The sequence below is a fragment of the Lissotriton helveticus genome, chromosome 4_1 (genome assembly GCF_964261635.1).
Source record: "Lissotriton helveticus chromosome 4_1, aLisHel1.1, whole genome shotgun sequence".
Classification (NCBI taxonomy): Eukaryota; Metazoa; Chordata; class Amphibia; order Caudata; family Salamandridae; genus Lissotriton; species Lissotriton helveticus.
In genome coordinates, this window is record NC_136063.1 from 1,061,897,508 (window position 1) to 1,061,922,756 (window position 25,249).

Below are 25,249 nucleotides of genomic sequence, written 5' to 3' on the forward strand. Positions count from 1 at the left end.
TGGAGGGTTCCGTAGATATTAATTTTACATGATACCTTAGATATACACTTTTTACTCAACCACAAACAAACATTGGCAAATTCAACAAATTTGACTCTTAGAAACTCCATGAGCAAAAGCTTTTGGGTAGTTGTATTGAGGCCGGTTAGAGTCACTCAATCAGACAGGGGAACCTGCAAGGTACACAGAAACAGTTACCTCAGCAGGTGAAGCAGACTTCAGTCCATTCCGGGCACTGTTTATCCTTTGCTATAGGTGCCTATGGAAGTGGTCCTTATGCAAGGTATACACAATGTTGAAGTTGTTCAAGGATGCTGTGAATGCAATGCAGTCAATGGGGATCTTTCTGTGGCTACTTCTTGGTCCATGGTGCGGGAGAGGCAGTCCTGGCCACAGGGTCGACATCCCTTGAAGTCCAGTTGCCACTGAACTACCAGTCACCCGGTATCGCGATAACAGCCAAATCCTTCTCTGATGACTCTCCCAGGCTCAGTGATTTTGGGTGCACCTTTGAGCATCGGGTCCTCTTCTCTGCAGTGGTTGGGTGCTGTTTGAAGATTTTGGGCTTGTCCCTCTTCTTGGCTAGCCACTAGGTTGAGCAGATGTAGTCCATGCAGGAGCAGCCTCTCTTTGCCTGGGTGTCCTCCTTCGGCCCTTCTTTCAGGCCAAACACGATCGGAGTTCTGTGTGCCAGTGGTGCTCTGCTACACTGTGGAACTGGCAAAAAAAAGGCTCCACTGGCATGGACCGCACCTGCAGATCCTGGTGGCAAGCAAAAGAGAGGGACTGTGTCTGCTGTGCCGTGCTCATGGAGGAGTCGTCTTAGGACCCCAGGCAAAACAAGAGACTCCAAGGATCAGTTGGCTTACAACCTGTTCGGGCCACCCCAGCTGAAGAAGCCTGATGGGACAAGTTGGTATCCCAGTCTCTTCACATCTCCACTGTGCAGCACCAGAGACAGGGATCCGAGGCTTTAAGTTGCACCCAAGTCCGGTAGATCCGGGTGAATTGTCAGACTACAGCTTGGTCACCCAGAAGCAGAGTTATTGCCCAGGGAAGGGACAGGTAACTGTAGTCCAGCGGAGACTTGATTTCTGCTAGGGCTGGGAGGATTTTAAGGGTAGAGACTCTTTCTGGCCACAGATTTCTTACCATAGAATATTTTCCAAGCGTCAGACTGAATCTGAAAAATGTTGGTGAGCAGTACCCCTGGAAGCAGACAGGTGGTATCATCTGTACCCAAAGTGACGTCTGCGGTGCATTTATAGGCACCACTCCATCTCGCTGACGTCAGTTACTTTTAGCGACTTTCCACACCAGAAGCATGGAGCCACGAAGCACACGGTTGTGTGTTAAGCTAGGGCCCTTAAAGGGGGTGCAATCATTTAACTCTGAATTCAGGTCGCAGAACAGGGCGGATCGGTGGGTTGGTAAGGGATCGGCGGGTAGGTAGTCTCTAGGTAGGTAGTCTCTATCAGATATGGCCCTACCAAAGGTAAGTAACTGGTTCATCAATGTGGCTGGGCAAACTATGAACTGGATAGAGTGGTCCTCTAAGGGAATATTTAGGGCAATCACTTAGGAACAACTATAGAACAAATCCCATTTACTAATTTATATAATATTTATAAACATGACAATATATTTTTAAAACCTAAAGGAGCTTCATCCAGAGCAAAGAATCTTACTCTAACCCATTCCATACTGTATCTTATGATATAACTAAATTATGGTGGGTATATGGTCCCCAAAATCTACACTTTTACCTACATTCTCTAAAGTACTTCTTCCCACACAATTGAAATGGTTATCAGAATTAGGTCGGTATGTATGTAGGAAACTAGGATCTTTCGGACATCGACACTCCCATTCTTTGCCTGGGGGTCCGTGTGTTTTGACTGTAGTTCACTGGGATCCAGCTAATCAGGACCCCAGTGACTGTGCTCTCTCCTCTAAATTTGCTGGTAAGTACCTTGGTTATGGACTGTAGCATCCACCCTTAGGAGCCCATGCAAACTGTGTCTGCAGAGATGCCATTGCCCTATGCATGCACCCTTCACGTTAAACTAAAGCCTATACCTAAACCTATAAGTCACCACTAAGTAGGCCCTTAAGTCTACGGGGACGAAGCACTGTTCTAAGTGTGTGGTTACCCCTGCATGACCAGACATAACCCACAGGTACCCCTCCATTTTCTGGGCTGTGTAAGTGCGGGGCTGCCATTGTAAGGTGGTATGTAGTTGGCACTGGCAAGTCGAGAAGTCTAACTACATATGGGCTTCTCTGAACCTGGTCATGTTTGGTATCAAACATGTTGGAATCATACAAGCACACAGATTCCATTGTTAGTTGTAGGATACCATGTATTGGGGGGTTCCTTTGAGGACCCCTCAACTACCTACCTGTGTAGTCCTACAGAGTCCGACTCCCAGCCCACACTGCTGCCGACTTAGACAGGGTTCTTCCCCCCTGCTGATGAGCGTCAATTGGGCAGGGGAAGCTGAACAAATAATTTCCTGCGAAGGCAAGGTGGTCTAGAATGGGCAGGGTGGGGGCGCTTCCGAGTGCCCCCAGACTGCATTGAAATGCACATTTGGTGCTGTGAGAAGTTGGCCTGATATGTGATGTCACTATTCTAGTGGGCACCCTGGATCAGTCAAAGAACCCTTATGGTGATGGTTGTAAAGTCAACCTTACAAACCTGCTATCCTAGTGGTAGAATGGACAAAGCAGTCCTAGGGTAAACTCATGAGGGCATGTGAAGCCAGCTGTTTTACCATATGTAACCCCTTCAATACCAAATGAAAGGACACTACACAGGTTATATATAAAATATATATGTATTTATTACTAACACAACCCCTCTGAACTCTTTATGAGGTCAGAGGCATGAGCACATAACAAGATACTCAATTATCATACCATAAGCTGCACAAAATACAGTAGAGCCCTAGGGGCACGTAAAACCATATACTAAAATAGTGGTATAAGGACCACGTCACGAACAAAGGATAGGCCTAGGGCATCACTGGGGCTATGCTGTACTACCAAGAGTTAGGAAGTAGGAGACCCGCGGGAGGCGTGTGCAGTGTCTTAACACACACGCAAGTTACCATAGAGTTAGAATGGGAACGAAAGAATTGGAAACTAGTTCTTTTAGGGCACTTCCGGACGGACTAGGAGAAAGCTACTGAAAACTAGGACACTAGGATAGTCAATACCCACAAGAGCACCGGAGTACTCGTGTTACCTCACCCACAGGAAGCGGGGGCATAGGTGTCAAAGTGTGTCGGGTTTTGTAGCTGAATCCTATGGAGCCGTGAAGAAAGATGCTGCAGGCGACCAGGAGGGAAGTGTCCGGTTGGATCCAAGGGCGGATCGAGGATGAAGAGTACCTGAAAGCAGAGGGGACAGAGTCTGGGTCACTAGCCAGTGACCAGGAAGGAACCAGGAAGGAACCAGGCGATGTCGCGAAGCAATCAAGTGATGTCGTGAAGCTTGTCTCTGCAGCCACGTGAACCAGGAGGTGTCGACGACGACCAGTAGGTGGATACGGACTGTCCCACGAAGGCTCTCGCTGTCGGCGGTGTCGGCTTCTGGATTGGAGTCAACAAGCCTTGGCAAGGGCAACCCACACAGGAATCGAAGATGGCTTCTTGATCAGACCAGCAAGGTCTGATGGACTTCTCCTTTTCAGGGAAGCAAGGGCCAGCCTGGAGCAACCAGGCCAGCGGTGTAGATTCGAAGGTTCTTCGTCACAGAGGCCACTAGCCAACGGGAAAGCAACCGGACAGACACGTCGAGCAGGAAAATGCAGAAGGGTCTCACGCAGAACTCGTGGAGTGTGGAGGGCTGATCTTCGGTGCAGTTGATGCTCGGGGCTGGAACTTCTCAATCCCCAATGCACAACTTCGAGGGTGCCTCTGAAGCTGCACAAGTAGCAAGGACGAGGCTTTTCAAGATGGCAGGTCCCACGTCTCTCGTCACCTACACGGGTCTCAGCTTTGCATGAACTGTGGATCGGGGTAAAAAAAGTCTGGAAGTCTGGCTCTTGTCGGACTCTGTGCTCGGGCTCCGGCGGGAGCGTCGACAAAGTAAACCGCAGATTGCTGGATGGTGCCTGTAGGTACAGGGTAGTCACTCCTTGACCACAAGGGAGATTCTTCAGTCGTCTTCTGTGAAGTAGATCGTCAAAGGTCCAGAGTTTCGTTTCAAGTTTCAGTTCAGGATAAATCTAAAGTCTCTTGACTCAGCTCCTACCTATATACTAATCTGAGGGGCTGGATTATCTGCTAGGTCCCTCCTATGGGTGCGACCAGGGAAGGTATCAAATTGTACAATCCTGTATAGTCCTGTACTTTGCTGCCCAATAACCAGCCCTCCAGAGCCTTAGTAGCACAATCTACAACATCAGTCCAGTCCTGAGTCTGTGTCTTCTGGGTATCTCTGAACATCAACCTGTACTGTTCAGTGGTTAGGCCAAACCCATCAATCAGAGCACTCTTCAGGACAGTGTAATTGTTAGCATCGTCATCACTAACTGTGAGGAGCTTGTCTCTTCCTTTTTCTGAAAAGGAGAGCCACAAGATTGCTGCCCACTGACTTTGGGGTACCTGCTGTACTTTGCAGGCCCTCTACAAAGCAGTTATCCATTTGTGGATATCATCCCTAACTTTGTAGGGGGGCACAATCTTACTCAGGTATCTATTGTCATAGGATCTGTCTTTATCCTTAGGGATATCGCTGCCACCAGTGGACTCTAGTCCACTTAACTTTTGCTCTCTTGCAAGAGCAAGTTTTGCCTAGGCTAGGGAAAGTTCTTCCCTCTCAATCCTGAGTTGGACTTCCCTCATCCTAGCCTGGTGTTCTCTCCTCTGAAGAGAAGTCATTCCCCTCTGAGAACCCCTTGAAGCATTGGAGTGAAGAGATTCCCTGGAGTGGGATCGTTTCCTCCTATACCTCTGGCTAAGTCCACTTGTAGGCCTGAATGGGGCTGCCCCATTCTCAGCACCAAATAGGCTTAGGTTAGCCTGGCTAAGTCTCCTAACTTTAACCTGGCTGCCTACCTCTTCCTCAGAATCTTCCTCTTCTCCACCCTCATCATCATCTATGACAGTAGGGTCAGTGGCATCTTCTGTTGAGGTTAGTACCTCATCTCCATTGATTGAAAGACCTTTAGAGGTCTTAAGAGCATCATGTTCCTCCATGAGCTCAATCAGGTGTCTGAGGGTAGGGTGAGAACCCTGTTTTAAACTTCTACCAGTGCACAAGTGCCTTAGATCTTGGAAGGTTAGGGTATCATATCTGGAAGGTATCCTCAAATGATCTGCCTCCACTGGGAGAGATCCACTTGGTTCTGCTCTCAGAGACATGATCTAGTGAGGTGTGTTGTGTGCACCTACCTACCCTAAGGGCCAGATGTAGGTATCCAAATACCGGTCGGTAACGGCCAAAAATACCGATTTTCGGCCGTTACCGACCGGTATTTGGATACTGAGATGTAGGGCATTAAAAAATACAGATTCGGTAATTTTACCGAATCGGTAATTTTACCGAATCGGTAAAGTTACCAAATCGGTAAAGTTACTGAATCTGTATTTTGAAATGTAGGTAGCACTGTAAACAGTGCTACAGGGCTTTAAGGATTCATTATTTACCACCAACTATTAGTTGGGGGTAAATAACGAATTCCTATGTAAATGCAAATATTTGCATTTACACCTGTGCCATGTGACAGACATAGTACACAAGCACTAATCAGGGGTGCAACAGGGTGTCAAAGTGACACCCTGCCACCCTTGACTTTTTCGGTATTTACCGAATCAGTAATTACCGATTCGGTAATTGACATTCATTCCTATGGGCCTGGAGGCCCATAGGAATGAATGGCAAATACCGAATCGGTAATTACCGATTCGGTAAATACCGAAACTTACCAATTAGGGATTTTTTACCGAATTATTATCAACATCCCAAATACCGATTCTGAAATACCGATTCGGTAAAATTCAGTATTTTTGAATCGGTATTTTCGGATTACCTACATCTAGCCCTAAGTGTTTCCTACTAAACCTCTCTAGGAGTTGTAGTCAGGGTGTGCTAGGCCCTTTGGTCTACAGCAACTAACTTAGGTAGATCTTAAGTATTATAAGTCTTGTTATATGTACCTATGGTACCTAATGTGATCTTTCAAATGATAGCTCAAAGATTACAATTGGTAAAACAACAGCAAGCTCCTATCCCAACTGCTGCACACTAATGTGAGAAGTTGGCCTGACATGCGATGTCCACTATTCTAGTGGGCACCCTGTATCAGTCCAAACAACCCTTATGGTGATGGTTGTAAAGTCAACCTTATGGACCTTATGGACCAGCTATCCTAGTGGTAGCATGGACAAAGCAGTCTTAGGCTAAACTCAAGAGGGCATGTGAAGCCAGCTGTTCTACCATATGTAACCCCTTCTATACCCAGTGAAAGGACACCACACAGGTTATAAGTAAAAATATATATGTATGTATTACTAACACTACCCTCTGAACTCTTTATGAGGTCAGAGGCATGAGCACATAACAAGATACTCAATTATCATACCATAAGTAGCACAAAATTTAGTAGAGCCCTAGGGGCACGTAAAACCATATACTAAAATAGTGGTATAAGGACCACATCACGAACAAAGGATAGGCCTAGGGCATCGCTGGGGCTACGCTGTACTACCAAGAGTTAGGAAGTAGGAGACCCACGGGGTGCAGTGTCTTAACACACACGCGAGTTACCATAGAGTTAGAATGGGATCAAAAGAATTGGAAATTAGTTCTTTTAGGGCACTTCGGATGGACTAGGAGAAAAATACTGAAAACTAGGACACTAGGATAGTCAATACCCACGGGAGCACCGGAGTACTCGAGTTACCTCACCCACAGGAAGCAGGTGCATAGGTGTCAAAGTGTGTCAGGTTTCGTCGCTGAATCCTATGGAGCTGTGAAGAAAGATGCTGCAGGCGACCAGGAGGGAAGTGTCCGGTTGGATCCAAGGGCGGATCGAGGATGAAGAGTACCTGAAAGCAGAGGGGACAGAGTCTGGGTCACTAGCCAGTGACCAGGAAGGAACAAGGCGATGTCGCGAAGCAATCAGGTGATGTCGTGAAGCTTGTCTCTGCAGCAACATGGACCAGGAGGTACCGACGACGACCAGGAGCTGGATACTACCCCCTCGCCAGTTCTAGCGACCCCCTTCGCTAGAACTGGCGAGGGGGTAGTATTCCAAAGCGTATGACACCTTACACAACATGTTTTGATAAAGCCAAACCAAAGTTAGCATTCAACCCCGAGGATTATAATGCACTTAAGAGTATATGGTATGGCTATATCAGAGAACAGCTATAAGGACATGGTTTCGAAAGCTGCAGACAGGTTCAGCTCATGCTAGAGCCTCATTTCACATAAAACCAAGCACTCTGCCTTCAGGATTGTGAAGGCCTGCCATAGGAGTGACTTATAGGTGCATATGTGTCTATATATAAGGTTAGATATAGGTATACTATATATAAAAAAAGGGTGATTACACCACCTTGACCAAGCTAAGTGGTCAGCCAGTTGTGTCAATTTGGATGGCCAGCCTGGGTGGCATAATTCATGCTGCAGCCCCTGGTAGGCCTTGGTTGCACCTATGCCCTGGCTACCTATGGTACACTATACAGGGGCTCATAAGGTGATCCAACATCCAATTAGGTATGTACCTAAAGTACATGGAGTCCATTTTACAGTGAGAGCAGATAGCCTGGGGCCCTGATTAGCAGGATCCCAGGCCAACTAAGTCGAAAACCAGCTAAACACTAGGCAACAAATCTGGGGTACCCATAGTCAGGTATCCACCTTCCTACAGGTGCCATCCATGCATAAACCAGTTTTGCCCAGTTCAGGAGCAGTTGGCTCTCGCTCTGCTGCAAAAGGACAGGGGAGTGACCACTCCCTTGGCCAGTTCCTCCCCAGGGAGGTGCTCTAAAGCTCCTCCAGATGGCAACTTCATTCTGGTATGTTGAATCTGGGCCCCTGGTAGCATCTGACTGTCTAGGACATCAGAGTAGCCTTCCCTCTGATAGATGGGTTGCCACAGAAGAGGTTCTTCCCCTTTTGGGGTTACTTAAGGGCTCCCCTAACGGTAGGCTCCTATATTTGTCCCAACAACTTCTGGAATCGAGGGTTCATCATCAGAAGATTGTTCAAAGACCCTTTTGCTGGTGGACACTGGAACTCTGCTTTTCTTTAAGCCAGGACCGACGACAAGAGGTAGGAAGAATCCTGCTGCATCTTGGTCCCTGTGGTTTTTTAAAGATCTGCAACTACATGGAGGTGCATCCTCTGAGTCACCAAGGACTTAGCCTGAAGAAATCTCCCTTGAAGTGAAGGAGTCACTTCCCTACATCCGCAGACACCCCAACGTCGACAACCGGTTTGCTGATCCTCTTGTCCCACGGACATCTTCTGGCTCTTTAACACAGGTGGTGGGTTTAGTTATAATGCGAAAATAAGGACCCCCTGTAACTAATAAATGTTCCTAGGACAGGGAAAATACATTTGGCAATAGAAAATCACTAAGCAAAATGCAGGTCACTCGAGTTGAAACAGGCCTCAATGTAAACATTGGTAAAAGTAAACTCAATGTAACAATCAATTATAAAACTATCTCATTTTTATTAAAAAAAATATTAAAAAGATGGCCTGAAATTCATAAATTACTTAATGGAACACGTACTAACAATGACAAGACAATACGACATCATGGTAGCCAAGAATTATATACATGTTAAGAATCCTGTAACTATAAATCTTTGATCTCGTTATCACACCATGTACATATAAATATTCACATAAATGAATGAAACATCACAATAAATGGAGAGAGTACATAAACTAGAACACATACCGAACCACACAAATTCAAAAGAAGGCAAACTTTTTTTTCCCATTTTTTTTCAATTTTTCTTTTTTTTCTTTTAGTGTCCTCATTACGCACCAAGTTAAAGTTAGGAGATTATCAGGGTCCCTTCTCTTACTACACGCTTTCTTTATTTTTCCCAGAGTCTAGACCACATCTTTCCAGCATTTCAGAGAAAGGGAACCCCTTACTTCCGTATACTTGTAAGGAGAAGGCAAACATTACATGAATTGGATAATGTGGTGCTGGTTCTTCAATATGTGGACGCGCATTTCGGCGAATATAGTGCCTTCATCAGGAAAACCACATTATAGAGCATTATCAAAACCATATTAAATGGATGTATTATTTACTACATAGAACAGCCACTAGGGCATCTGTTAGGCCAGGAAAATGGTGACCTTGTTTAGCGTCTATAATAATTAATCATGTAGAGAGATGTCAACGCTGCTTGAGGCAATCTCTTTAAAATGAGTAGATGACTAGCATAGAATTCATGTGCCAGACAGGATTCATTGCTCTATAAGAAATCAAGAATTGATTCATGAAGGTTTGAGACATGCAGTCTTCAAGGGGGAGGAAATATCGCCATATGTAAAAATCACCGGACAAAGGCGAGAACTTGATGTCTTGCTCAATGCGAAGGATATGCCAGAGGACTTGATTTGCTGATCCTCTTGTCCCATGTTTCTGACTCTGCAACACAGGTGGTGGGTTGTTGGTTCTCCAGTGGCCTGACCCATCTTCCCTGCAAGTGGGGAGACTGTAATCCCTCTCCAGTCAATGGTGACCGCCTCCCTGTGCACTGCTTCTGTTTGTCATTGCCAAGGCTTGTTGGCTCTCTTCACAGAAGTTCTTCAAGCTCCTGCCTCCAGCACTGCACAACTCCAAATATATCTTCCTGCCGGCACCCCTTATCTCGTGGGGCTCCTACTGCTGGGGCTTCGTTGCAACCTCCTGTGCCTGCTGCCAGAGGGTCCTCAAGGGGGCTTATCCGAATTCCTTCTGGCTCTCCAACTTGCTGAGGGCTGGTCCTGACTCACCCTTGCTCGGTCAATCCCTCAAACATTGCTGCTCTGCATTCCTGCAACTTCACCAGTGAACCGTTGTTTGCATTTGCCAAGGCTTGTTGGTGGTTCTGCCGGCCACTGACCTTCCTGCACCCATCGACCGGCATGAGACAGTTTGTCAGAGGCAACTGGTCTTCTACGAGGTCGCCAGGTCCCCACAACTACTGTTTTCTCATCACATCTCAGCCTAAAGCTTCACAAGGGCTGTTTATTATGCTCTTGTGCCTCCTGGTCACCTCCAGGTGTTTGGACTCTTCTCCCTCTGCTTTCAAGTTCTGCTCATCTGGCTTCTTCATCCTGGTTCGACTGGCCAGGTCCATGAGACGCTGTAGCTGCAGAACTTCAACGACCCTCCATGGGCGTCTACAGAGGTTTCTGAAACCACTTCACCCCTATGCACCCAGGCTCCTTGGTACAGGTATCCATCTCTTCTAGGTATTCATGGATGGGGTGACTTTCCAACCTTCCTTCCTCCAAGTGGTTTCTTCGTAGTCCTTTGGGAAGGGTCCCAGAACTCTAAAATCCAAACTGTGACTTACCTGTGTTGTCCTAAGGATGTCTGACCTGGAGTAACCACTCTGCAGCTGGGAGGCCTAGGATCTCAGGCTACTCACCCTGGGTGGTTCCTTGCTTCCACTAGGGTCCTCCAATCTTGGTCCTTGTCCCGTTTTGGTACCTATTCTGCATTCCACTATTTTAGTATATGGTTTTGCCCCCCATTGGGGGCCTATATGTCTTCCTATGCTATTTACCGGTTTTCTAAGTATTCTTTGTGTGTAGTTGATACCTCTGGGTTGGAGATATACCAAGTTAGTGTCTAGTGTGTAGTAATACATATACAGTATTTTTCTACTCACCTTGTGTGGTTCTTTCTTGTGTGAAAAGCTTACTGACTGACTAAAGTGGTGTACATGCATTGCTTTATACACTCCTGGATAAGCCTTAGCTGCTCTCCAAAGCTACAGCTTGTGAGCTTTGGTTTTCAAAGACTGAAACACTATCACTAAGGGGTGCATCACCGTAGGTGTACACTATATACGGAGCTGTCTCCTACATGCCTTTGCCATTATTTGGAGAGAGATCTGGGCTTCCTTTAAAAAAATATCCTTTCTTTGGCTCAAACTAAATTTCACCTAATCCGTACAACTTACCTGATCCTACAAGAACTATATAAACAATCTCTGAGACAATCCAGTATTCTGGAATTGCAATGCCGCACCAGGGAATCTCTCACACATGATGCTAAAGTGTCTGGTTCGAAAAAGACTTTTGGACAAAGGTATTTAGCTTCATAGAGTATTGTCTACATATCAAACCCAGTTTCTGCTTCTCTCATCATTTAACCTGACTTCATGATCCTTCCATCCCTAACAAACATGTTAGTTACCTTTTCGATTTATTAATAATGCTTGGTTGCAAAATTGTATTATGTAACTGCAAATCTGACACCAAAACTTTATTTTTTCAGGTTTGGAAAGAATGGTTCACCTCTGTAGTAGTAGCCCATAATATATCTCTTCAACATTCTCCTTAGAGTTCTACTATGCACACCGTGTGGGCACTGGACTCTTACCCCAGAAATACATCAAACCACTGTAATACTTGAATGATATATATATATATATATATATATATATATATATATATATACACAATACATCTGTAAGAAACATTAGTTAGTTAGATTCCTTACCTTAGAATAACCCCCAGGCGTCAGAATGAATCCGGAAAATTTTGCGTAGCAGTACCCCTGCACGTCGGTAGGCGTCGTCTGCGGCTCCGTGTCCGCCGTCGGCTTCGTTGGCGCTGGGATGATGTCGTTGGAGTACTTAGACGCCGCCCTCGCGCGCTGACGTCAGTTCTTATACACAGCTTTTCTGCGCCAGAAACGCAGAGCCAAGATAAAAACCAACACTGGTGCCATGAAACTAGGGCCCTGAAAGGGATGACCTTAACCCTAGATATAGGTTCGCAGAACGGGGTGGATGGGTGGCGCATTAAGGAATCTAATACTAACTACTGTTTCTTACAGATATATCGTTACCGAATGTAAGTAACTTGTTCATCTGAAAGAAACACGTTAGTTAGATTCCTTACCTTAGAATAGATACCCCAGCAATACCAACCCCGGTGGTGGGCCTGCAAACCAAGATCACACCAGAAAATCCTGGAGGACGGAACGGCCAAAGAAGCCATCCCTCCGGACTTGGCTGTCCAGGCAGTAGTGTCTTGCGAACGTGTGCAGCGAGGCCCACGTAGCTGCCTGACAGATGTCCTGCAAAGGGACTCCCCGGCCCAGGGCAGTAGTAGCCGCCGTGGCTCGAGTGGAATGGGCCCTCAGCCCTACAGGAGGCCAAAGAGTAGCATGCCTTGATGCACAACTCGACTCACTGAGAAATGGTCCGTTTGTGCACCGCCCATCCCTTTTTAGCGCCTACGTAACCAACAAAGAGTTGGTCATCCACCCGGAACTGGCGTGTGCGATCTATATAGTATGACAGCGCACGTTTTGGGTCCAGATGGTGGAGCCGCTCTTCCTCTTTAGAGGGATGCGGCGGCGGAAAGAAGGTGGGCAAGGTGATGTACTGCCCGTTGTGGAAGGCTGTGACTACCTTCGGCAGGGAAGAGGGTCTTGTCCGCAAAACAACCTTGTCCGGATGGACAGAAAGGAAAGGAGGCTTAGAGGAAAGAGCCTGGAGCTCACTCACTCTCCTGGCAGAGGTGATGGCAACCAGGAAAGCAGTCTTAAGCGTAAGAAGACGGAGAGGACAGCTATGAAGCGGCTCAAAGGGAGCGCACATCAGGTAAGTCAGAACCAGGTTCAAGTCCCACTGGGGCATCACGAAAGGAGCAGGGGGGAACATATGAGTGATGCCCTTCAAGAGTCTGTTAACAATTGGGGACTTGAAAAAGAAGGCTGATCAGGTAGCCTCAAGAAGGCGGAAAGGGCAGAAAGGTAGCCCTTGAGAGTGCCCAGAGCAGAGTCCTGCTGGGCAAGAGAAAGAAGGAAGAGGAGAATCTCAGAAAGGGGGGCAGAGAGTGGATCCACAGCCTTTGCTGTGCACCATGTCACAAATCTGTTCCATCTGCAGGCGTATACCGACTTTGTGGAGGGACGCCTGGCTGCCAGAATCACAGTACAAACTTCAGGAGACGAGGCAAGTCAAATAGCCTCAACTGTCGCTGCTCAATCTCCAAGCATGGAGGTGGAGACTGGACAGGTTCGGGTGGAGGACAGTCCCCTGCTGCTGCGACAGAAGGTCCTCCTGAAGAGGCAGATGAATCGGGGGATCGACAGACATGCTGAGTAGCTCTAGATACCAATATCTTTGCGCCCAGTCCGGAGCCACAAGGATAACTTGGGCCCGGTCGAGCCTGATCTTCTTCAGCACTCTGGGCAGAAGTGGTATAGGCAGAAAGGCGCACAACAGACCGCAGCTCCACTCACGACGAAAAGCGTCTCCGAGCAAGTGCCGCCTTGGAAATTCCAACACGCAGAACTGATGACATTGCGCGTTCTCTTCTGTGGTGAATAGATCTAACCAAGGCTCTCCCCACTGCTGAAAGAGGCCTTGCACCACGACCGAGTTCAGACGCCATTCGTGATCCATCATTCACCGACGGCTGAGTTTGTCCGCCCTGGCGTTCAGGGAACCTGCCAGGTGTTGAACCACCAGGGTCACGCCCTGATGTTCCAGCCACTGCCAGAGGCGCAGAGCCTCCTGGCATAGGTCCACGACCCCACCCCACCCTGTTTGTTGCAGTACCACATGGTGGTGGTGTTGTCCGTGAACACTTGCACTACACTCCCTCGAACAGAGGGGAGGAATGCCTTCAGTGCAAGCCGGATCGCCCGCAGCTCCAGAAGGTTGATATGGAGCCGGGACTCCGCCGGAGACCAGAGGCCTCTGATCTCCGTCTCTCCCATGTGGCCTCTCCAGCCCTGGAGGGACGCGTCCGTCACAACTACGTGCTCCGGTTGGGGTAGGGAGAGGGATATGCCGCTGAGCCAATCGCGGTCCGTGAGCCACCACTGCAACAGTTTTGCAGTGCCCTCCGAGATCAAGACATGGTCGGACAAGTTGCCCTGATGCTGGGCCCACTGAAACTTCAGGTCCCACTGCAGAGCCCGCATCCGCCACCGGGCGTGATGCACCAGATGGTACAGGAGGCCATCAGCCCCAGAAGGCGCAGCGTCAAAATGACCGAGACTCGGGATAACAGCTGAAAGATCGGAATCAGAGCCTGAATATCCCGAACCCGCTGTTCGGGAGGATAAACCCGAAACTGCGCCGAGTCTAGAACTGCTCCGATGAAGAGGAGCTTCTGAAAGGGGCACAGGTGTGACTTCGGCACATTGATGGAGAACCCCAGCAGGTGCAGGAGATCGGCCGTAGTCTGGAGGTGGCTGACGACTGTCTGGGGCGAGCCCGCCTTCAACAACCAGTCGTCGAGGTAGGGGAAGACTGAAACCCCTAACCTGCGCAGATGAGCTGCGACCACCGCCATCACTTTCGTGAACACCCGTTGGGCGCTGGTAAGGTCAAAGGGGAGCACGGTAAACTGAAAATGCTTGTGGCCTACCGTGAACAGCAGGTAGCGCCGGTGGGCCGGCAGGACGGGGATGTGAAAATAAGTGTCCTGCAAGTCCAACACTACTATCCAGTCTCCCGGGTCTAGGGCAGGCAGGACCTGAGCCAGTGTCAGCATCTTGAACTTCTCCTTCCGGAGGAAGCCATGGACGTTCCGCAGGTCCAAGATAGGGCGTAGGCCCCCTTTGCCTTTCTTGGGTACCAGAAAGTAGTGGGAGTAACAACCACACCCTACTTCTGGCCCAGGAATACGCTCGATGGCTCCCTTGGCCAAGAGGGCCGTAACTTCCTCTTGTAGAAGTTTCAAGTGATCCCCCGACACGCGGTGGTACTGCGGTGTCATGGCTGGAGGGGACGCCTCGAAGGGGAGGGAGTAGCCCCTTCAGGCAATTTGCAGCACCCACCTGTCCGATGTGACAGTGCGCCAGTGGTGGTGGTAATGGCAAACCCTTCCCCCCACTGGCGTCACATGGGCCTGAAAGCTCGTACTAGGAGGGTTTTGAGGCGGATGCTGCAGGGGCAGGTGTGGACTGGCCTCGCCGTTGTCCTCGACCGCCGCCACAACGGTTTCCACGTCCGCCACCGTGCTGGATGATGGTCTGCGGCTCGTGGCTGGCAGGACATGTGGGGGTGCCCCTTCCTTGTCCACGAAAGGGGCGAAAGGCAGCATATTGCTGGAGCGGGGCCGAGAGGCCCAAGGACTTGGCCGTAGCCCTGGAGTCCTTAAAGCGCTCCAGCGCATGGTCTGCCTTGTCGCCGAATAGGCGACGGCCATCAAACGGCATGTCCATAAGGGTGTTTTGGACATCAGCCGAAAAGTTGGGTACATCAACCAGGCGTTGCCATCGCTCTGCCCAGTGAGTCCGTGGTATCCAGCCCACACCGGATGGAATCCAGTGCCGCATCTCGACCCTCCGAAAGGGCTTGGGCGAGTTTAGCCCGGACCCCCTCCGGACATTGTGGCAGCATATCCGCGACCGTGTCCCACAGAGAGTGGGTGTAGCGGCCCAAGAGGCATGCGGTGTAGACTGACGGCAACCCCAAACTCAGGGAAGAGAATACCTTCTTCCCGTATTGCTCATACCTCTTGGATTCACGATCGGGGGGAGACGTCGGGAATGCGGTCTGGGAGTTAGAGGCCTGGATGACCAAGCTCTCGGGGGTGGGGTGGGTGGACAGGAAGCAAGGGTCACCCAGAGCCGGGCGGTGGCGCCTGTCCACGTTCCTATCTACAGGCAGACCTGTAGCGGGCTTGGACCAAGTGCCCAGAAGAACGTCTGACAAGGCCTCATTAAAAGGCAGCAGAGGCTCGGCCGAGCTTGTCTGTGGTTTAAGGACCTCAGTGAGGAGGTTAGTCCTCATGGCTGCGACGGGGAGCTCAAGGCTCAAGGCCTTGGCAGCCCGCGCCAGCACCACACTATAGGCAGCCCCCTCCTCCGTAGCCACGGTAGGAGGGGAGACAAAACCAGTGTCAGGCGAAGTGTCCAGACCACTGGCCTCGCCAAGCTCACCTGCCCAGTCTTGAGAAGACTGACACTCACGTGCCAGAGGGTGCTCGGACCCCTCCCAATCCTCCTTGTCACCCATCACCTGGTACTCAGGTTCAAAGGATGGGGCCGGGTCGTAGAAGTAAAAGTCTCCCATCGGCGTCGAATACGGCGCCAAGCGGCGCCGCTCCGACTCCGGACCCGAATCGAGGGTAGGACCAGAGACGGCATCGTCCTGGGACGGCGCCGGGGACGACACCCTAGGGGCCGGCGCCGGCGAGGTCGACCGGCGACGACCCAGATCCGGAGCCAGATCCGGCGGGCCCTGCGGCGTCGGGACCGAAGTCACCGACAGCGTCTGGGCCGAAGCACCCGACGGCGCTGGGGCCGAAGCACCCAGCCCGCGTGGGGACCCAGTCGGGGCCGCTTGGCCCGAAGGCGCCGCGGAACCTGACGGAGGAGCGAGCGACCTCATGGCCATGAGGAAGGACTCGATCTCCTCCGGCATCACATTCTGCCCAGGGACCGGCGGGTATGGAGCAGGCCGCGACGACTGCGGCTCCGGTGGAGCCGCGGGGGCGGTGTCGCCCGAACCCCCGGCCGCGGCGCGCGATCCGCGTGGGAGTCAGAAGAGCGATGGCGCCTCTTCGACTTCTTGTGCCTTTTACCTGAAGACTTCGAGCCCGAAGACTGATGGCGACTCCCGGAACTGTGGTGACTCCGGCCCCGCGACCGGTCCCTCGACCTCCTTCCGGACCGGGACCTCGAGCGGCGCGGGGCTGACTGCCGGAGCTCGAGTCGCTTGCGGGACCGCTCCCGTCTAGCTTTGGACGTCGGGGCCTGGCAGTCGGAGCAGGACTTGTCGTCGTGGTCGGGGCCCAGACAGTGAAGGCACCGGCGATGGGGGTTGGTAACTGACATGAGTCAGCTGCAATCGACACAGGGTTTGAACCCGGGCATCACTACCGGCACCGTCGGAGTCGAGAGACTTCGAAAGACGATCAAAAAGGATTGAAAAAGTTAGTCAAAAATTGACTAGGGTACAACTTTTTCCGGATCGGCGTTTGCTGGCGCGGAAAAAAGAAGAACTGACGTCAGCTCGTGAGGGCGGCGTCTAAGTACTCCGGCGACGTCATCCCGGCGCCAACGCCACCGACGACGGACGCGGAGCCGCAGACGACGCCTACCGACGAGCAAGGGTACTGCTACGCAAAAATTTCCAGATCCAGTCTGACGCCTGGGGATATTCTAAGGTAAGAAATCTAATACTAACCTGTTTCTTTCTCCCAGAGGGGAGGACAGAAAGGGAAGAGAATAACCCTTGCGGATTATTTGCAGCACCCATTTGTCCGATGTGATATCGCACCAGTGGAGGAGGTGGTGGCGGATCCTGCCACCCACCGGTGTGGGGTGCTCCACAAAGATCGGCCTAGGAAGGTTTGGAGGAAGGAGCAGCGGGGGTGGAGGTGGACTGACCCACGCGCTGATTTCCCGACCCGCCCCTGCAGAAGCCACGGCCGCGCTGAGGCTGGTTCTGCACAGACTTGTTGGAGGAACCTGCCTGGGTGCCTCTGCCCTGGCCACGAAAGGAACAAAAATCAGGAGTGGCCGGGTTCTTAGCAGAAAGACCCAAGGACTTGGCCGTGGTCTGCAAGCCCTTAAACCGCTCCAAAGCACTGTAGGCCTTATCCCCAAACAAGCAGGTGCCATCGAAGGGCATATCCATGAGCGAGCCGTGGACATCAGGCGCGAACCCAGTTGAACGTAACCAGGCGTGGCGTCGCAACGCCACAGTTGTAGACAGTCCCCCTGCCCAACGAGTCTCCGGTGTCCAAACCACACCGAATGGCGAACTTAGCCGCATCCTTTCCTTCAGCAATCGCCTGAGAAAGGACAGCCTGGACTTCCTCAGAACACTGAGGCAACACCTGAGCTACGGTATCCCACACTGCTTGAGAGTAGCGGCCCATCAAGCAGGCGGTGTTCACCGACCGCAGCCCCAAGCTGGCCGAAGAGAACAACCGCTTACCAAAATGATCTAGTTTCTTAGAGTCCTTATCCGGCGGAGCCGTGGAAAAGGAACTCTGCGATGTCGAGGCCTGGATGACCAGACTTTCAGGCGTGGGTGGGTGGTCAGAAAGGCAGGGTCACCAGGCGCCGGGCGGTGGCGCCTGGCAAGGTTTTTATCCACTGGAGCCCCCGTGGCTGGCTGCGACCAAGTGCCCAAGAGGACGTCGGTAAGGGCGTCATTGAAGGGAAGCAACAGCTCCGACGAAGTAGACGCTGTTTGGAGCACCTCAGTGAGGAGGTTGTTTTTGAGGGCCACTGTGAGGAGGTCGAGGGCCTCAGCAGCCCGACGGAGCACCATCGTGTAGGAAGCGCCCTCCTCCATCGGTGGTGGGGGAGAGGCAAGCCCCGGGTCAGAAGAGTCATCGATGTCGCTGGCGTCTTCCAGGTCGTCCACCCAATCCTGCTCGGAGTCAGACTACCGGGCAAGGGGGTCCTCGGATCCTTCCCAGTCCTCCTCCGCCTCCGGCACCTGAAGGGTCGGTTGTGGCAGCAGGGTCCGAGCAGGGACAAACTGCATCCGAAACGGCATTGAGAACGGCACAGGCCGGACAGGCGCTGCCTCCCAATGCGAATCCCAGGTCAGAACAAAACGGTCCTGAAACCGGGGCATGGGCGGAAGGAACGGAACCCAATGCAGCGCCGTGGGTGGAGCCGAGGGCGGTGCCAGGGCCGGAGCAGGCAACGCTGCATCTCGTGGCGCAGGGGCCGGAGCCAACGGCGTAGAATCCTGCGGCGCCGGGGCTGGAGCCGCTGGCGGAGCCACCGGGCTGACAGGATCTGGACACGGGACCGTGGGGCCCGAAGGCACGCTGGCGGGAGCCCGAGGCCTAAAAAGGCAGTCCATGGCAGCAAGAAACTCGTGCACCTGTTCGGGAGTCACCGGCGGACCCGGGTAGAGCGGGGTACACCGAGGGACTCCCAGGCTACTGAGGAGCCGCAGGGGCGGAGCACCTGTCCCCTCGTCTGCCTCCAAGGAGCGACGGGGGGGGACGTTGGAGAGCGAACACACTTCTTCGACTTCTTTTTATGGGGTTGCTTACCAGAATCCAAAGGCGAACACTTGGAGCCCGAGGAGTGACGGCTCCGGTCCCGTGAGCGGTCCCGGGAATGGCCCCTAGACCCGTATCGGCAGTGGGATGAATGCCGGACCTCCAGCTATTTCCGCCGCTGCTCCCTCAAGGCCTTCAGGGCCCTGGCTCGACAGTCCCGGGAGTCGTGGTCGGTCTCCAGGCAGTAGAGGCAAATATCGTGGGGGTCAGCCACCGACATATTACAGCGGCAGGCCCCACAGGACTTAAAGCCAGGCATCCCTACGTGCACCAGGAGAAAAAAATGGGGAGATAAAAGTAGTCAAAAAGTGACTGAGGTACTTGCTCAATCCCGATCTGCGTTTGCTGGCGTGGAAAACAAAAGAACTGACGTCAGTGCGCATGGGTGGCGCCTAAGTAGTCTCCATGACGTCATCTCGGCGCTTACGACGCCAGTGACGGACCCGGAGCCGCAAGACACCACCTTCTGGCGCGCAGGGGTACTGGGGATATTCTAAGGTAAGGAATCTATCACTAACGTGCCTCTTTCAGATATTGCCTGTTCTCAACAGAGACAAACAAATCTCCCCAGACCTTGCGCTGCCTCTGAATGGAAAAGCCAATTGTGATCTGCTGGGCATCAATGGCTGAGTTCGTCTGCTCTGGCGTTCAGAGAGACTGACAGGTATTGAACCACTAGAGATATGCCCTGGTGTTCCTGCAAGTTCAGAGGCACAAGGCATCTTAACAAAGGGTCCAAAATCCCACCCCACCCTGTTTGCTGCAATATCATCAATATCTTCCATTGATTGAAAAAAGAAAGGCTTCTATTGCCAATCCGATCACCTGAAGCTCGAGTAGATTGATGTGGAGCTCTGCCTCCACCAAAGACCTTAGTCTTCTGATCTCCACCTCTCCCAGATGGCCGCCGCAGTCCAGGAGTGACGCATCACTAAAGTCTGCTCTGGCTGGGGAAGGGAGAGAGGTCTGCCGCTAACTCATCTGTTAGCCTCCTCAGCAGGCCGTTTGCAGTTCCTTCCAAGATCTGGTGAGGAGGATGCAAGGCAGAGTAGGGCCTGCAACAACCAAACCTGTTTCCTTACTTGTCCTTGCCTGACAAACTAGGCAGGCTCTCCCAGATAGTGGCTGAGCTTCCTGGTCCATTGGCTGGGGAGAGGTTTGAGTAGTGTAGGAGAGTGGGGTCTGCAATCCTATGGTCACCCCAGACTTTTGCTTTTTGCTTCACTGGTTTACGACTTTCCCTGGCTGTGGGCCTGCTAATCAGACCCACAGCCTAGATGTTCTCTCTCTAAATTGACAAACATGTACCTTAGGTGCATTTACCAATTGGTACTGGGCCACCTTATCAGTTCCTGTACAGTATACCTTAGGTATCCAGGGCATAGGTGTACCGAGGGCCTACCAGGGGCTGAAGCATGTATTATGCCACCCCTGGCTGGCCATCTAAACAGACACAACTGGCTGCACGACAGCTGGGGCAAGGTGGTGTAATCACCCTTTGCTTTAGATATAGTTCCCTATATCTAAACCTAAAATGGACACATATATTCCTATCAGTCACTCCTATGGAAGGCCTTATCAATCCTGAGGGCAGAGTGCTTGGAATTATGTGAGATGGTGCTCTGGCATGAGCTGAGCCCGTTTGCAGCTTGCGGAACCAAGTCCTAATAGCTGTTCCATGATAACGCTATACCATATACTCTTAAGTGCATTATAATCCTCGCGGTTAAATGCTAACTCTGGTATAACATTATCTAATCATGTCGAGTAAGGTGTCATACGAATTGGAATACTACCCCCTCGCCAATTCTGGCGACGGGGGTAGCATTCCACCCTTCTAGAGGGACCCGACATGTATGTGACTGAGAACCCCGGTTAAAGTTAACTCGAGCCTTGGCATCACAAAATGGATGCTGCCACCACAGACACAAGTCTGACCTCCTGCTGCTGGGAGTCCTTCCAGCGAGGGTGGCTTGGACAAAGGGTTTCCTGCCTTGGGAGGTGCTAGCACCACCCCAGACAGGATTTTGTGTATTGGGTAGGGTAGGCTTGAAAGGAATGAGACATGCCTGGGGCACACAAGGTGCCCTGTGCATACACCGGTTCAAACCAGTTGCTGGGGCACTCCAGCCCCAGCTCTGGCGGGAAACCGGACAAATGATAGGGGGTGTAACCACCCCCCTTCCTGGTCCCACCCAGGGGAGGGACCTAGTCAGTAGTGCAGCCCCCTTTAGCAGGATAAAGGTAGGAGCTGGTCCCATTCCAAATCAGATTATCCTGAAAATATTCTACAAGAAGAAACTCTGGACTTCGACGTTCTGCTCCACAGAAGACTGAAGAATCTCCCTTGTGGGCAAGGAGTGTCCACCCTGCACAAGCAGGCACCATCAAGCGTCCAGCGGCTTCCCTTTGTCGTCTTCCTTCCAGGATCCAGACTTCAGAGCCCGACGAGACCCGGATTCCCAGACCTCTCCGACCTCAACCCACATCTGCAGCAAAGCTGAGACCCGTGGGTGCGACGAGACACGTGGGACCGGCCATCTTGGAAGAAACTGCACTTCGCTTCCAGCACGACTCCCGAGGTAAACTCGACCAAGTGCTTTGGGGACTGAGAAGCCCCATCCCCAAGCAGCCCCTGCACCGAAGATCAGCCCTCCAGCATCCACGAGATCTGCGTGGGGCCCTTCTGCTTTGTTGCTGCTCGACGCGTTGTCTGGTCACTTGCCGGCTGGCTAGTGACCTCCCAGACGACGAACCTTTGAATCTTTGCTGCTGGTCTGGTTGCTCCAGACTGGCCCTTGCTCCCTTCCAAAAGAGGGGCACCTCGGACTCTCCTAGTCCGCACCAGACGCTCTTCCTCCTCACCGCGTGGGTTGCCTTTGCCAAGGCCTGTCGACGCCGATTCCGGATCCAACACCGCCGACAGCGAGAGCCTGCGTGGGACAGCTCGTGCCTCCATCCTGGTCGTCGAAGACACCTCCTGGTCCACGTGGCTGCAGAGTCAAGCGTCCACTCTTCACCTGATCGCGACGACGACATCTGGTTCCTTCCTGGTTCCACTCTAGTCACTGGCTAGTGACTGTGAACATTGTCCCCTCTGCTTTTCTTTCAGGCTCCATTGACTTCAACGAGAGAACCCGACGCACTTTGACACCTATGCACCCGCGGTCTTAGGGTGAGGTAACAAGGGCACTTCGGTGCTCCAGGGTAGTTTAACTGTCCTAGTGTCCAGTTCCACAGTCGTTTTTGTCCTACCTAGTCAGGATTGTCCGTACTCACCTTTTTATTGAACTGTACTGTCCATAGACGTTGTTACGCATCTCGCGTGTGAGTTCACACTCTGCACACGCGTTCCGTGGGCCTCCTATTACTTACCTAGAATTAGGGTAGCGTGGTCCCAATGATCCTACAGCCTCTGGACAATTCCATTCCTTGTATTGACTTCCACATTCCACTTACTTAGTATATGGTTTGTCGTGCCCCTAGGGCACCATTGTAAGTTCGTGCAACTTATCATATTGAGATTGTCATGTGCTTAGCCCTCTGACCTCATAAAGAGTTCAGAGGTGTTTGTTATTAATAAATATACTATTTATTTTCATAACAACCCGTGTGGTGTCCTTTCATCTGGTATTCAAGGGGTTATATTGTGGTAAAACAGCTGGCTTCACATGCCAAAAGAGTTTAGCCTAAGACTGCTTTGTCCATGCTACCATTAGGATAGCTGGTCTATAAGGTTGACTTACAACCAATCACCATAAGGGTTGTTTTGACTGATACAAGGTGATCACTAGAACTAGTGAACATCATATATCAGGCCAACTTCTCACAAGTAGGAAACTGGGTTTTTGTAGCAGTACCCTACCCCACACTTATTGCCTGGTAGCTGGCGCAACTTTGACTGAAAGTGTGCTGGGTTCATGCTAATCAGGTCCCCAGCACCAGTTGACTGTGGTACTGACATTGTACCGGCGAAACACGTGTTGGCTGTTCCTGTTGTGATGTTTTGGCTATTTCCTTTGATGTTTCCTGAATAAAAGGACTCACAAACCTATATGAACTTTTGCTTCTATATCTTGTTTAAGAAAGAAGATTCATCAATGTCATGATTTATATTTACTGTTATCTTGATGACATGCCACTACTGTGATTAGCAAAGTCACCTGCCTTATACTATATGTAGGATTGTGCTCACCCGACCCCTCTCTTTGTATGTCGTACAGGTAAGTCACCCGTACAGCAGGCCTTTCAGCCCTAAGACAAGATGCACCATACCCATGTGAAGGCACATCTTCAAAAGTGGAAATGTCCCAATAGTATCTAAGGTCACCCATAGATATTACCAGTGCACAGGGAACCCATGACAAGTACATGGGCTGGATAATCGTGATAACGAGTTCCCCAGCTACATGATGGCTTCACTGCACCCCAAAGTGCTTGGTACCAAATGTAGGAGAGTAGGGTCTGCAATCCTATGATCACCCAGATTTTTGCTTTTTGCTTCACTGGTTTACGACTTTCCCTGGCTGTGGGCCTGCTAATCAGACCCACAGCCTAGCTGTTCTCTCTACTCCAAATTGTACCCAGGTAGTGAATTGGCACTGGGCCCTCTCTTGTGTCCCTGTAACCAGGGCAGAGGTGTACCCAGAAGTCTCCCAGGGGCTGCAGCATGTATTATGCCACCCCTGGGTTGACTAACTAAACCAGACACAACTGGCTGCTTGACAGCTGGGGCAAGGTGGTGTAATCACCCATTGCTTTAGATATAGTATTCCTATATCTAAACCTAAAATGGACACATATATTCCTATCAGTCACTCCTAAGGCAGGCCTTAACAATCCTGAAGGCAGAGTGCGTGGAATAATGTGAAATGGTGCTCTGGCATGAGCTAAGCCCGTTTGCAGCTTGCGGAACCAAGTCCTAATAGCTGTTCCATGATAACGCTATACCATATACTCTTAAGTGCATTATCATCCTCGCGGTTGAATGCTAACTCTGGTATAACATTATCAAAACATGTCGAGTAAGGTGTCATACGAATTGGAATACTAACCCCTCGGCAATTCTGGCGACGGGGTTAGCATTCCACCCTTCTAGAGGGACACGACATGTTGGTAACCTGTAACCCCGGTTAAAGTCAGACATAGCCTCAGCTCCACAAGATGGATGCTGCCACCGAGACACAAGTCTGCCCTCCTGCTGCTGGGAGTCCTCCCAGCGCAGGAGGCAAGGACAAAGGGTTTCCTGCCAGGGGCGGTGCCAGCACCGTCCCAGACAGGATTTTGTGTATCCTAGGTAGGTAGGGCTTTAGAGGAAGGTGACTGCAAGTGGCACCCCGGTGCTCACTATGCATAGGCCGGCTTGAACCAGTTCCAGGGGCACTCCAGCCCCTGATCTGGGGAAAAGCCAGGCAAAGGAGAGGGGTGTAACCACCCCCCTCCTAGTCCCACCCATAGGGCAGGACTTAGTCGCGTGCCAGCCCCCTTTTGCAGGATAAAGGTAGGAGCAGGCCCCCTTCCAGATTAGATCATCTTTGAATCCTGAACCGACTTTCCACGAAAGGAACTCAAGACTCTTCTCAAGATTTCTCCCTTGTGACTAAGGAGTAGTCACCCTGCAGCAGCAGGCACCATCCAAGCATCGCGGTCTGCTGTAAGTCTCTCCTCCGGATCAAGACTGCCCAGCTCGACGAGAACCGGCTTCCCTGGCACCTCTGACCTCTACCTGCATCTTCATCCCAGCTGAGACCCGTGGGTGCGACGAGACCTCGAGGGACCGGCCACCTTCAAGACTGAACGACGCTTGCCCAGCACGACTCCCGAGTGACCCTCGACCGAGTGCTTTGGGGTAAGAGAAGCCCCAACCCTGAGCAGCTCCAGCACCTAAGTTCAGCCCCCTTGCATCCACGAGATCTGCGTGGGGCCCTTCTGCTCTTTGCTGCTCACCGCGTTGTCCAGGTCACTTGCCCGTTGGCTAGTGGCCCTCTGACGACGAACTTCGACGACAAACACCGCTGGTCTGGTTGCTCCAGACTGGCCCTTG

At 51.3% G+C, this 25,249-nt stretch overlaps 1 protein-coding gene across 2 annotated transcripts in view; it reads right to left on the bottom strand.

Moving 5' to 3' along the window:
• TRIO (trio Rho guanine nucleotide exchange factor) overlaps positions 1 to 25,249 on the bottom strand; it is a 4,034,553-nt gene that overhangs the window by 701,812 nt on the left and 3,307,492 nt on the right. The window lies entirely within an intron of this gene.